This window comes from Brachycentrus maculatus, unplaced genomic scaffold (assembly GCF_059751285.1).
Source record: "Brachycentrus maculatus isolate JH-2025_06_01 unplaced genomic scaffold, ASM5975128v1 h1tg000696l, whole genome shotgun sequence".
Classification (NCBI taxonomy): Eukaryota; Metazoa; Arthropoda; class Insecta; order Trichoptera; family Brachycentridae; genus Brachycentrus; species Brachycentrus maculatus.
In genome coordinates this window covers 597,125-609,343 of record NW_028281428.1, presented here as the reverse complement: position 1 = coordinate 609,343, position 12,219 = coordinate 597,125, and the positions used below count along the sequence as shown (strand labels likewise).

Here is a 12,219-nt window from a genome sequence, read left to right as displayed (position 1 = left end):
ATAACGCATGATATCGCAGTGTTATCCTCGTATGCGAATATTTCAGTTAACAGGTTTTATTACCAATAAGAATACAAATACTTCCCCGTGTGATTCATTTTATTTTTCCGTACTATTTGCTAACAGCTATTGTTTGCGTTGCAATAATGGCATCGATTACATTCTCGGTAATGTTGTTTTCAATCAAATGATAAAAAAAATATCTTCGAAATCGAGGTGAAATCACAATTCACCTTACGTTTTGGTTTAGTGTCATTTTCATTTAAAAATTAAGTTTTTAAAGTGATCGCTTAGCCAGCCTATGACAGGTCGTAAGCCCTGTAAATATTCAGAGTTCCATAACCTTCTTCATCTATGTTGAGATCTCAGAATGTAAACTTTAAGTATCTGCGGTATAACTACTTTAGCAACGAAGTTGGCAAAATAATAATGAAATGAAAATTTGATACCTTCAAGGTTCATTAATTTTTATTCTCATTATTTCTTCATACCACATTTAAATTGCCCTTCTTACTCACTTCATTGTCCGATTGCTTGTTTACGTTTCTTTTCCACATTTCACTCCAAGCTGGGCTCTAAACTTAAGTTTTTTTTTGTTTATACTGTTGAAAAAAATGCTTAGTTTTTTTGCTCTCACGGGCAAAGCCTTTTTTTTCTCTCAGACATGGGAGATCGAAAAAAAAGAATTAAATAACAAATTCTTTAAGAAAATGGTTCGGTGTAAATTCAGTTTTTGTTTCGATCGCTAAAAGTAAACCCCGTTAAGGATGTACTCTCTAATATACAAAGTCAGTATGCGGGAGAAGCCACACGTGTTGTCCGCACACATTTAAAAAAAAAGTATATGTATAGATTTTTTTCTTTATTAAACTAACTAACACGTCGCTTCAGGGGTGGGCAGAGAGAATAGAACGACACACCCGCTGATTATTTCGACTTCTGACCCGACCGCTTTCAAGTATTTGACAAACCTGATCATGCCAAGTTTTCCTCAGTCTAACTCTGCTCATTTTCCCCACTTCATTCGCCGCATAAATTTTATTTTAGCGTTTTACCCTTAAATAACTCTTTTCTTTTCAAAACCATTTACTGTATTTATTTCGAAGAAAAACTTATTTTTTCAATACAAAAACGATGTTTTAAGCGAAAAAATCAATCAACTCTGACTACTCTGTAGGCCAAACATTCTGGCCCGTATGATTCTAGTAGGTAGCTCCGTGGGCCACAATGTCTGGCCCGGCGCAGGTATAACTTTAATCACTGATTTCTCTGATCACCCAAGTATATTCAACCAAAAATATTTCAGATAAATACAGTTAATCTTAATTAACATGGTCATACGAATTGCCAGATAGAGTGTCCCAAAATGAGGGAACCAAAATATTTATTTTAATGGTAGAAAAACGTCGCATTTTTTTGATCAGAGTAGCTGATCAGTTATGAGAAAAATGGTCAGAGATGAAAGAGTTAAAGAAGAATTAAGTTGCAGGCTATCGAATATCCCGCCTTTAAAGTCACCCATTAGTCATATCTGTACTGCATTCAGTGAATCAGTTAGCTTTGAATAATCAGTTTTATATATTTTATATTCCCTATGAGCAAATGTTGCAAATTGTAGCATTATTATTATCACCGGGTTAGACGGCTACTCTGACCAGTCATTTCACGGTCGTGAGGAGAATGTACCGGCCTTGGGTTACGTAGGTCCTTATCACATTATAAGTTATAGACAACTTTTAGTAGGCGTTTGTTATTTTGTATCTGTGGAGTGGAAGGTGACCTATTAATCTACACCATTATGACGATACGTGAGTTTAATAAAGAAATAAGTCCAATTAAAAAAAGTGCAAAAGAAATATCGTTGATGCATGGAAGAAACAATATACGTATGTACAATTTATAGAATAAAATAACAACTTTGTAATTTTTTCCACATTAATTTTATTTGACCATCAACCGGGTTTCGTCGTAACCGACATCATCAGACTGGTGTGAGGCTAGACGAAATTCTATGTTATATAACATATATTTTTTTCTAGCCTCACAACAGTCTGATGATGTCGATTACGACGAAAACTGGTTGCTGGTCAAATAAAAGTTATGTGGAAAAAATTACAAAGTTGTTATTTTGCACTCCTGCCTTGTTGTGTATATAACATAGAATTTTGTCTAGTCTAATGATGTCGGTTACGACGAAAACTGGTTGCTGGTCAAATAAAAGTCATGTGGAAAAAATGACATAGTTGTTATTTTATTATATAAAATGCAGTTCCACCAAGAAATGTCAGTACAAAACTTAAATGTAAATATGTACAATTATTTGTCCCAATAAATTATGTAATTTTAATCAATATATGTGTGTGGACTTAGGGATTTAGGGACTTATTCATATTTATGGTTTGATGCCAACACCGAAAATTAAAAAAATATATATCACCGTACACGTGATAGATGTGAAACTTCTTATAAAATAAAGAAGAGAGATTTAATGCGAGTGACAGAGAGATCTCAAAAGAAATACAATAATACAAAATTGGCCTACAAATATTATGTTTATTCAATATTTACACTATCATTGATTGGTGCTTCAATTGGTAATACTCATATCAATGGTTTGTTATTACTAAAATATTAAATATTAGATATTTTCAAGATAACGAGAAAAAATTGCAACTGTTGTTGTTCTGGGTTTTGTTATTGATTCTTTGGGTTTGTTAAAACACAATAATGAATATTACTAACACAACGTGTGGTACCTCAGGTGTTCATATACAGCATCGGACATGTACATCTACAACGCGCGCATGTGTAACACTATCTTGTTCTATCGCTTTGTATCATTGTATTAATGTCACTCTCTTTTGCTCCACTCCCGTGGCGTCAGAATGTATAGCTCTCTTTTTCCTTCTTTCTACGTTATACCTTTCTTCTCTCTCATGTGATGAACCGCCGCCTAAGAAGTTTCTCTTCCAAAAAGAAAATCACAAAATGTTTGTTAAAATTCATACAATTCTATGGAAAACTGTTACAACCTACTTAGGAAATAATATCCACGATATTATTTTTCCCTAAACGTCATACGGTTTCTTTAGCTATACATGGAAATGTACCCACAGGCTAAAGGGTTTAAGCGTTATTACGCTCTCCGTGTTTTGCGCTATTAACTTTGTACTAATCGGTAATCGCTAATTTAAAATAACTGCTCGCAGCAAATATGATGCAAGTAAAAAAGGATTGACGTCTTACTGATACCTGTAGGGTACAATTTAAGTGTGTTTTAAAAAGAAATTTTATTCCATTAATTTTTTTTATCATACTACGCTTTTGATTATTTTTCGAATAAAATGGAAACTAGCGTACATATCTGCAAATGCTATATTTAATTCATTACGATAACCTTTTTGTGTTGCTAATTGGATTTGTGTGTCGATAAGAGTGGATTTTTAAATTTACAACTAAGGTTATTCGGACCATTTAATTTTAAAATGATTAAAAAATAATATTTTTCGTTTATTATTACGAACATATCGCTCACTCCTTTCAAAAACGTCATAAATCAAAAATCGTCAATGTTCAGTTGTGCGTGTTTAAGGAATGCCCAGAAAAGGTTCTATATCCCGGCAAAAGTGGCATATTTTTAACTTAATATTTACTCGCCACAGGGCAGAAAGTGTTGTTTTTGCATTTTGAAGAAAAGGTATTGTTTAATTATTTTTTTTAAATATACTAAATATTTTTCCAATGGACAAAAACCTTCAGGTTTTACCAAAAAAGTTCTGTTGCACAGTAAAAAGGTCAATAAGTGGCTTGATATTTATTTTTAATACATTGTATTATATTTTTAAACTTCAATAACGTTCTCCTGAAAAATCAAGTTTTTTGATTTATGACGTTCTTGAAAGGAGTGAGCGATATATAATTGTGAATTAGTATAGGTACACTTAAGGCCCAAGATACGTACAATTTAATACAGGTAAAATTTGACGTTATTGCATTTTATTTCTTTTTGTATTGACAGAAAGAGTTTTTCTTCTAAATAAATATATGGTTTTCATAAGTTATTGAAATATGTATATATTTTTAAATTTTCTTAAACAACAAAAATCCTTAACTTTCAATAACTTTTTGCTTTTCGATAACATGAATTTATTCTCAAGAAAACTTATTTTTTCAATTCCAAAAAAGTGTTGCCCGGTTTTAAGGAAAATTAATTTCCGGGCTATCGGTTATTCCGCCTTAACGGGGTACATTGTAATACAAACGTCAGTAAAATGAAAATATTGCTAAAATAGATCCCTATTTTGTGCATTTAGGGATCGAACCGAAGGTCTACGAGAATAATTCCGAAAGTGGGTAATATAAACTAACTAACTAACCATCACGCCGCTTCTCTGCAGGGGTAGGCAGAGAGAATAGAACGCCACACCACTCTCTTTGCAAACATTCTTCGCCTCTTCCACGTTCATGCATCTCCTCATACATACCCGCCGATTGTTACGACTCCTAACCTGACCACTTTCAAGTGGTCAGGTATTTCAAGTATTTGGCATACCTGATCGTACCATGTTTTTCTCGGTCTTCCTCTGCTCTTTTTCCCACTTACATTCGCCTCATAAATTTGTTTTACCGTTCTTTCCTCACTCATTCGTTCTACATGTCCAAACCATCTCAACACACCTTTCTTAATTTTATCGATAATGCTTATCTCAGCTTTGCATTCCTTCCTTATTTCACTATTCGCACATCTATCATACATCGTTTTGTCGCACATTCTTCTGAGAGATCGCATTTCGACTGCATTCAGTCTACTTTCATCCTAAAGTGGGTAATATCGTCTTCATAAAGGTGTTTTTTTCCGATATCACTTTTTCTCCGATCAAAGTTAACGGAATAAATCATCTAATTAAGGAATTGATAATATCGCTAGCAAGATATATGTTCGAATAGTCATTAAATTATTCTTCCGTGTATCGGCTTTTCACCTTTATCACCTAATTTATGAAGTGTCTTTTACGTATATTTTATCCGCTAAATTGAATTCCCTAATTTGAAATACATTTTTATGTCTTCGCGTTACACGTCAGTTTTCATCGCCAATCCGATTACTCATTTCTTCTACTTTCTACGTACTCGGGACAAAATAAATCATCAAACAAATTTTAATTGAATTATCCGAATAATAAATATGCCGGTATACGTGCGATTTGTCGATTCTCTTCAGTTTCCTCGTTTCCCACCGCCACCAACAGATGTCGCTACCGCTCGTTCGTCGCTCCAAGAGAAGCGGCTACCCGGCGCTTTATATAGCATCGGCGGCCGGTTCACAATCGTGCCTTAAACTAATGAGTAAGGAAAATATTAAGCCTCGGTGACGCTTGGCTATGCTTTCTTAAGCGCCCTTATTTTTGGAGAGGTACAGGTCGTCCCTTCGAGTTGCTCGCCTACTTTTGCGGGCGGCTCGGGTGAAGCGATCTGCCTCGCTAGACTTTATAGTTATAGAGATCCCGAATCTGGGATAATTTGAAAGTAACAAGTGACGTCTGTTCTAACGAGTTGGATTACTATGAATACAGGTGCTTTGATATGATGACTTTTGACCGCGAAAATGGCGTCTGGCATTTGGCGTGGATTCGATCCCTGCCAAATGCAAAATTAATTCAAGAAAGATTTATTTTCTGTCAGATCTGGATGTTTTTGATGTATTTTTTACATTTAGCTTCCCTATTCTTACTATCCTATCTGCGGACAAGCCTCTTAAGGTAGGGGCTTTGCAGGTTATCCCTAAAAAAAATTATAAATACACATACTTATGTACGTATAAAATCGTGTTGTATTAAATATTTATTAGTGAAACAAAAAGGACGTTAAGTGTATATAATAGAAGTTTGTGTAGTATACCTACATCACGATTTTGTATTACAATGGTTTCTCCGTAGAATTGTTTGAAAGGTAAATTTCGAAAATGCTTACATGTTTTGAATTCATATTGCATACAATGATCGTATTAAAATAATAATAATAATAAATTAATGATGTTGTTATATTATATTATTATTAAACCATATCCGCTCCCTAGGTGGAGCATATGGAGTTCACTAACTGTCTCCAGGCTTTTCTGTCGGCTGCCAGCTCCCTTGCATCCTCCCAAGTCACATCCCGACGAGCCTCTGACGAGAACTGCCGTCGAATTGTCAGCAGTGGTCGTCTGATGAGTCAACCTGATGCCTTGTAAACGAGGCAAACTTGATTAAGGCTCTCCTCAGGAGGCATGCGGAGTACATGGCCAAGTTAATTGAATCGCCTTTTTTTGACGACAGTTGTGACCAAGATTTGCTGCGTCCTACGCCTTATCTCTTCATTCCTCACAAAGTCAAACCACCGCACGCCTAAAATTCTCCGCAGACACCTATTCTTAAAGCTAGTACACGGCTGCTCTGGGCCCTTGTAAGGTGCCATGTTTCACAGTCGTATAAGAGAACAGGAGCAATGCAGGCATTGTATAGGCGGCATATTGTTGTATAATTTAATGAAATAGAATCCAATAAAGTTTTTTGAAGATGTAGACTAAAGTATTGATTAAAATGTCGGTATGGAGAAAGAAAGCCACAAGCCACGCGGTCAATGCCCAATAATTCTCTCGCACAAGTGAATTTGCTCTACTCTCTCAGCAATTCATGAATCAACAATGGATGATACGTTTTTTCATTATCAAAGTGAGTGGAATAAATGATAATGTTTCTAATGCAATGAATTCGTTATAGGAATCGTAAATAAATTATAATTTCATCACTCGGAGTGGTTTACGGATTACGAATTCAGTAGTAAATATTTTGAACTGTCTGGGTATACCATATTTTCTTTGTAGGTTTAATTGATAACCTTATACATTGCGTAATATTCTCCGCTCGACTCGTGATTGTCTTCTTCTTCTTGGTGTAGGCTTTGTGGCCTGTTTTTAAGAGGGATTAGCCTCCTGCGATGTCGATTCCTAGCAATCGATCCATCTCTTTGGTGGTCTGCCCGAGAGTTGTCTACCATGGCGTTGGCCATACAGTGCGATGTGGGGGAGTCTAGATGATTTCATTCTCCTGACATGCGCATACCATTGTCTCCTTTGTTGCCTTCCCCGCCTAACGACATCTTCGATCTCGCATATTTCACTTATCCTGGCGTTTCTTATTACAATATATCTCGAAGACTCTATATAGCCTGATATGCTTCTTATAGTCTTCATTTCTGACACTCTAGGGCGTGATTGTCAACCATATTTATTAAAAATTTCAACACATGTCGCAAGTGATGACACAACGTTTTCCATGATTTCATCAATTCCAAGTTTAAACCTTTTTTCACTTAAAATTAAACGTTTTACAAACCAAATTGGACGTTATATTGTATTTTATAAAAACGGTTTAATTTTTAAATATATTTAACGTTGTAGGTACTCATGATTCAAAGTGGTATTGTAAACGTTTTCTGAATACTTCAGTACACATCGCGCACAGACCATGACAGCGCGCCGCGCAGGCTTGCCAACTTGACGACTAATGCACTTGCTAGTCTTAAAAATAATAAAAAATGTGGATGTAAAAATTAACTTATGGTGTGAAAAATAGTAAAATGTACATATAATAGTATAATATTTTATTTTTAGCATTTACGTATCAATCAACCTTCACCCTATCAATTCGATTATTTTAGGGTTTTTTTTCTTTTATTTTTAATTTCTACTTTTGATAATGACTTCGACAGACTTTCTGCGTTGGGTATGACGATATGGTAAATTTATGCCAAAATAAAAATGTTTCTATAATAATCCTTATTTCACTTCCAAACATTACCACATCCGGAACGCAAATATTTCTCTGTGATATTTCAAAACCTTGAAGCTTTATTTCCAAGTCGTTTCCTCGGTGAAGTGACATTTTTTCCATGAATTTACTCACCAGAGTTTTAATTTCTGATTATTATATTTATTATATAGCCTTCTTACCACAGTGTCATGGATAAACAACATATTCAATATGTACTATACCATAGTATACTATAGTAACTATAGTATAAAGCTAATTAAAATAATTTACAAAAGAACATAATTAAGAAATATTACAGAAATTATGTAAAATAAAAAAGTAAAAAAATAAAATCATTGTTCAATAATTTTAATTCCAATTAATTAATTAATTTATTAGGCTAAATTGATTAATAATAATAATAATAAACCCTTATCCGCACCCCAATGGTGCATAGGGCACTGCTTCATATGAACGCAGTGTTATCTTGATCGTTTACACACGAAGGGAAGGTGATCAGCCCTCCGCTTCAGGTACCAGTCCAGGGTAATATTGAATAAATATTACAGTGAAAAAATCACTTATATTTATTTGACCCCCCTGGGAATCGAACCCGGGACCTCCAGAACGGTAGCCGAGCGTGCTGACCATTACACTAAGGAGGCGGACAATTGATTAGGAAAATTAAATTAAATGAAGTAAATTCATTATTAAAAGATGATTTTTGAAAATTGATTACCGACTTATAAGGATATTATGAATACGCTTTGTTGAATTAGCTTGTATTTGAGATTATTTTTTAACAATTCATCTTTACTAGGGCAGAACAATAAAATCTTCAAATGATAATTTAAGTCATAACATAAAAACGGAAAGAAGTGAGCTTTTAATATTTTTTAACAATTCATCTTTACTAGGGCAGAACAATAAAATCTTCAAATGATAATTTAAGTCATAACATAAAAACGGAAAGAAGTGAGCTTTTAATATTTTTTAACAATTCATCTTTACTAGGGCAGAACAATAAAATCTTCAAATGATAATTTAATTACCGACTTATAAGGATATTATGAATACGCTTTGTTGAATTAGCTTGTATTTGAGATTATTTTTTAACAATTCATCTTTACTAGGGCAGAACAATAAAATCTTCAAATGATAATTTAATTACCGACTTATAAGGATATTATGAATACGCTTTGTTGAATTAGCTTGTATTTGAGATTATTTTTTAACAATTCATCTTTACTAGGGCAGAACAATAAAATCTTCAAATGATAATTTAAGTCATAACATAAAAACGGAAAGAAGTGAGCTTTTAATATTTTTTAACAATTCATCTTTACTAGGGCAGAACAATAAAATCTTCAAATGATAATTTAAGTCATAACATAAAAACGGAAAGAAGTGAGCTTTTAATATTTTTTAACAATTCATCTTTACTAGGGCAGAACAATAAAATCTTCAAATGATAATTTAAGTCATAACATAAAAACGGAAAGAAGTGAGCTTTTAATATTTTTTAACAATTCATCTTTACTAGGGCAGAACAATAAAATCTTCAAATGATAATTTAAGTCATAACATAAAAACGGAAAGAAGTGAGCTTTTAATATTTTTTAACAATTCATCTTTACTAGGGCAGAACAATAAAATCTTCAAATGATAATTTAAGTCATAACATAAAAACGGAAAGAAGTGAGCTTTTAATATTTTTTAACAATTCATCTTTACTAGGGCAGAACAATAAAATCTTCAAATGATAATTTAAGTCATAACATAAAAACGGAAAGAAGTGAGCTTTTAATATTTTTTAACAATTCATCTTTACTAGGGCAGAACAATAAAATCTTCAAATGATAATTTAAGTCATAACATAAAAACGGAAAGAAGTGAGCTTTTAATATTTTTTAACAATTCATCTTTACTAGGGCAGAACAATAAAATCTTCAAATGATAATTTAAGTCATAACATAAAAACGGAAAGAAGTGAGCTTTTAATATTTTTTAACAATTCATCTTTACTAGGGCAGAACAATAAAATCTTCAAATGATAATTTAAGTCATAACATAAAAACGGAAAGAAGTGAGCTTTTAATATTTTTTAACAATTCATCTTTACTAGGGCAGAACAATAAAATCTTCAAATGATAATTTAAGTCATAACATAAAAACGGAAAGAAGTGAGCTTTTAATATTTTTTTTTGTTTCGATATCCTTTCTTAAAGTCTCTGTTATACCTAAGAATTAGCTCGTTTATGAAGTTATTCCACTAAGAAAATTAAATTAAGAGTAGGAAATTACTAAAATTTTATTGTTTTTTTTTTTTTTGAATTACCTTACGTCCAAGTGACTCTGAAATCTAGCTACGGCTTATGCAACACCGTTTATCATGTCCCTACTCAGGCTTCAACTTTATAAGTTTCATAGCCTATGCCTACTTGTGAGTGGATTTACTCTTTATGTTTAAAGTTACTATAATTTCATGTAATTCATGAGTGAAAATTCTAGGCAAAAACACTCGCTTTATTGTTTTACTATAAATCTTTTATTTATACATTATAAAAATTTTTAAATATCGTAGTCGTACAGGAGAAAGTGACCAACTAACAAAATGTAAAATGTTCTGGAGGGCCAAGTCGCTTTTGCTTGGCAAGAAAATAAACATTAACGCAGTTAGTAATTTTTAACAAGTCAATATATTATACTTTCAAGTTTCAAATCGCTTTGGGATTTTTTTCACGGTAATATTAAGCTAGTAAGATATCAAATAGTCAATAATCACATTAATAGATTTATATTATCCACTGACACTTCGTGTTGGAATTGCATTTTAATATATTATTAGATTAAAACCAATATTTTTAGCTTTTCCACTTTATTTTTATTTGACCGGCGACCAGGTTTCGTCGTTACCGACATCACCAGTGTGATGATGTCGGTAACGACGAAACCCGGTCGCTGGTCAAATAAAAATAAAGTGGAAAAGCTAAAAATATTGGTTTTAATCTAATAATATATTAATAATCATATTTTTGTAATTGGTCACTTTCTCCTCTATGACTACGATATGTATAATTTCAAAACCGTCATCTTTTGACTATTATAAATATTATAAAAATGCTCATGAGTAAAAAAAGTTTATTTTGTGCATAAATTATGAAAACGTGTCCACAAATGCGCAATGAGTGGGAAAGCACATTTTGTAGCTGTTTCTATATATTTTAAAATATTCTTCGATTCAGTTTATTAGTATTCTACGTAAAACAAATCGCTTGTTATTTATTTAATCTGTCAAAATATTGAACTGCAATATCTACCCGTGGAACCGGATAGAGAATGATTGATTTAACGTTCAAAGAGGCCAACGTAAACTACATACAATTATATGTGCATAGCCAAAATGTGTATGTCGGCCCAGATATTAAAACGTTTTAATATAATTAGTAAGTAAAGTAATAACAATAAAGTCTTTGTGAATTTAATAACCTTTTGGTTTAGCAATTATTTTTTAATTAACCACACTTGAGAACGAGCTGCAGTAGTTTTATTTTTATTGTTATTGAACGGACTAACTAACTAACTGACCATCACGCCGATTCCCTGCAGGGATTAGAGAGAATAGAACGCCGTACCAATTCGTATAAGCGAACAATCTTCGCCTCTTCCACATTCATGTATCTCCTCAAGAATACACGTCGATTATTCCAACTCCTGAACTGGCCACTTTTAAGTATTTGAAGTAATCAATCATGCCAAGTTTTTCTCGGTGTTCCTCTACTTCTATTATTCTATTTCCTACCTTATTCCCTTCTTAAATTTAATTTTCTGTTCTTTACTCACTCATTCGATTAACATAGCCAAACCCTCTCAACACAATTTTATTGATAACGCTTAACTTAGCCTTGCATTATTTCCTTTTATCACCATTGGAAAATCTAGCATACCACGTTTTTTCCGCACATTCGTCAGAGAGATCGCATTTGGACTGACTGGAAAAATCATAACCATATAAATTTTAAGTAATGAAAATGAAATGAAAATTTAAATGTGAAATTAATTAATTTCCCTATTATTAAAAAAAGTAAATCAGCAGAGATTACTGAATTCGAAATAAGATCTATTCCATGTTATAATAATACTAGTATTATTACATAGATGGCTCATGTACAGCGTCATAAGAGTATATGATATATGTAGGAGTTATAAAAGATGAGTATGTACTGTGGTCGTCAATTATGGGTAGAATGGTAAAGGTTGCACGTGTGTAAAGTGACCAATTAACCAGCCTATGACAGGTCGTAAGCCTTGTAAATAACCAGACTTCCACATTTGTCTTCATCTATGTCGAGATGTCAAAAAACGGTTTGTTATTTGCATTCAGTATTCGTTAAAAACGGAATATCAGAAAATATCATGAATTATG

At 32.8% G+C, this 12,219-nt stretch overlaps 1 protein-coding gene and 1 non-coding gene across 2 annotated transcripts in view; both read left to right on the top strand.

Moving 5' to 3' along the window:
- LOC148300537 (phospholipid-transporting ATPase VD-like) overlaps positions 1–12,219 on the top strand; it is a 114,177-nt gene that overhangs the window by 31,204 nt on the left and 70,754 nt on the right. The window lies entirely within an intron of this gene.
- Positions 5,330–5,479, top strand: LOC148300538 (U12 minor spliceosomal RNA). The gene has a single exon (XR_015838935.1). It is a non-coding gene; the product is annotated as a U12 minor spliceosomal RNA (small nuclear RNA).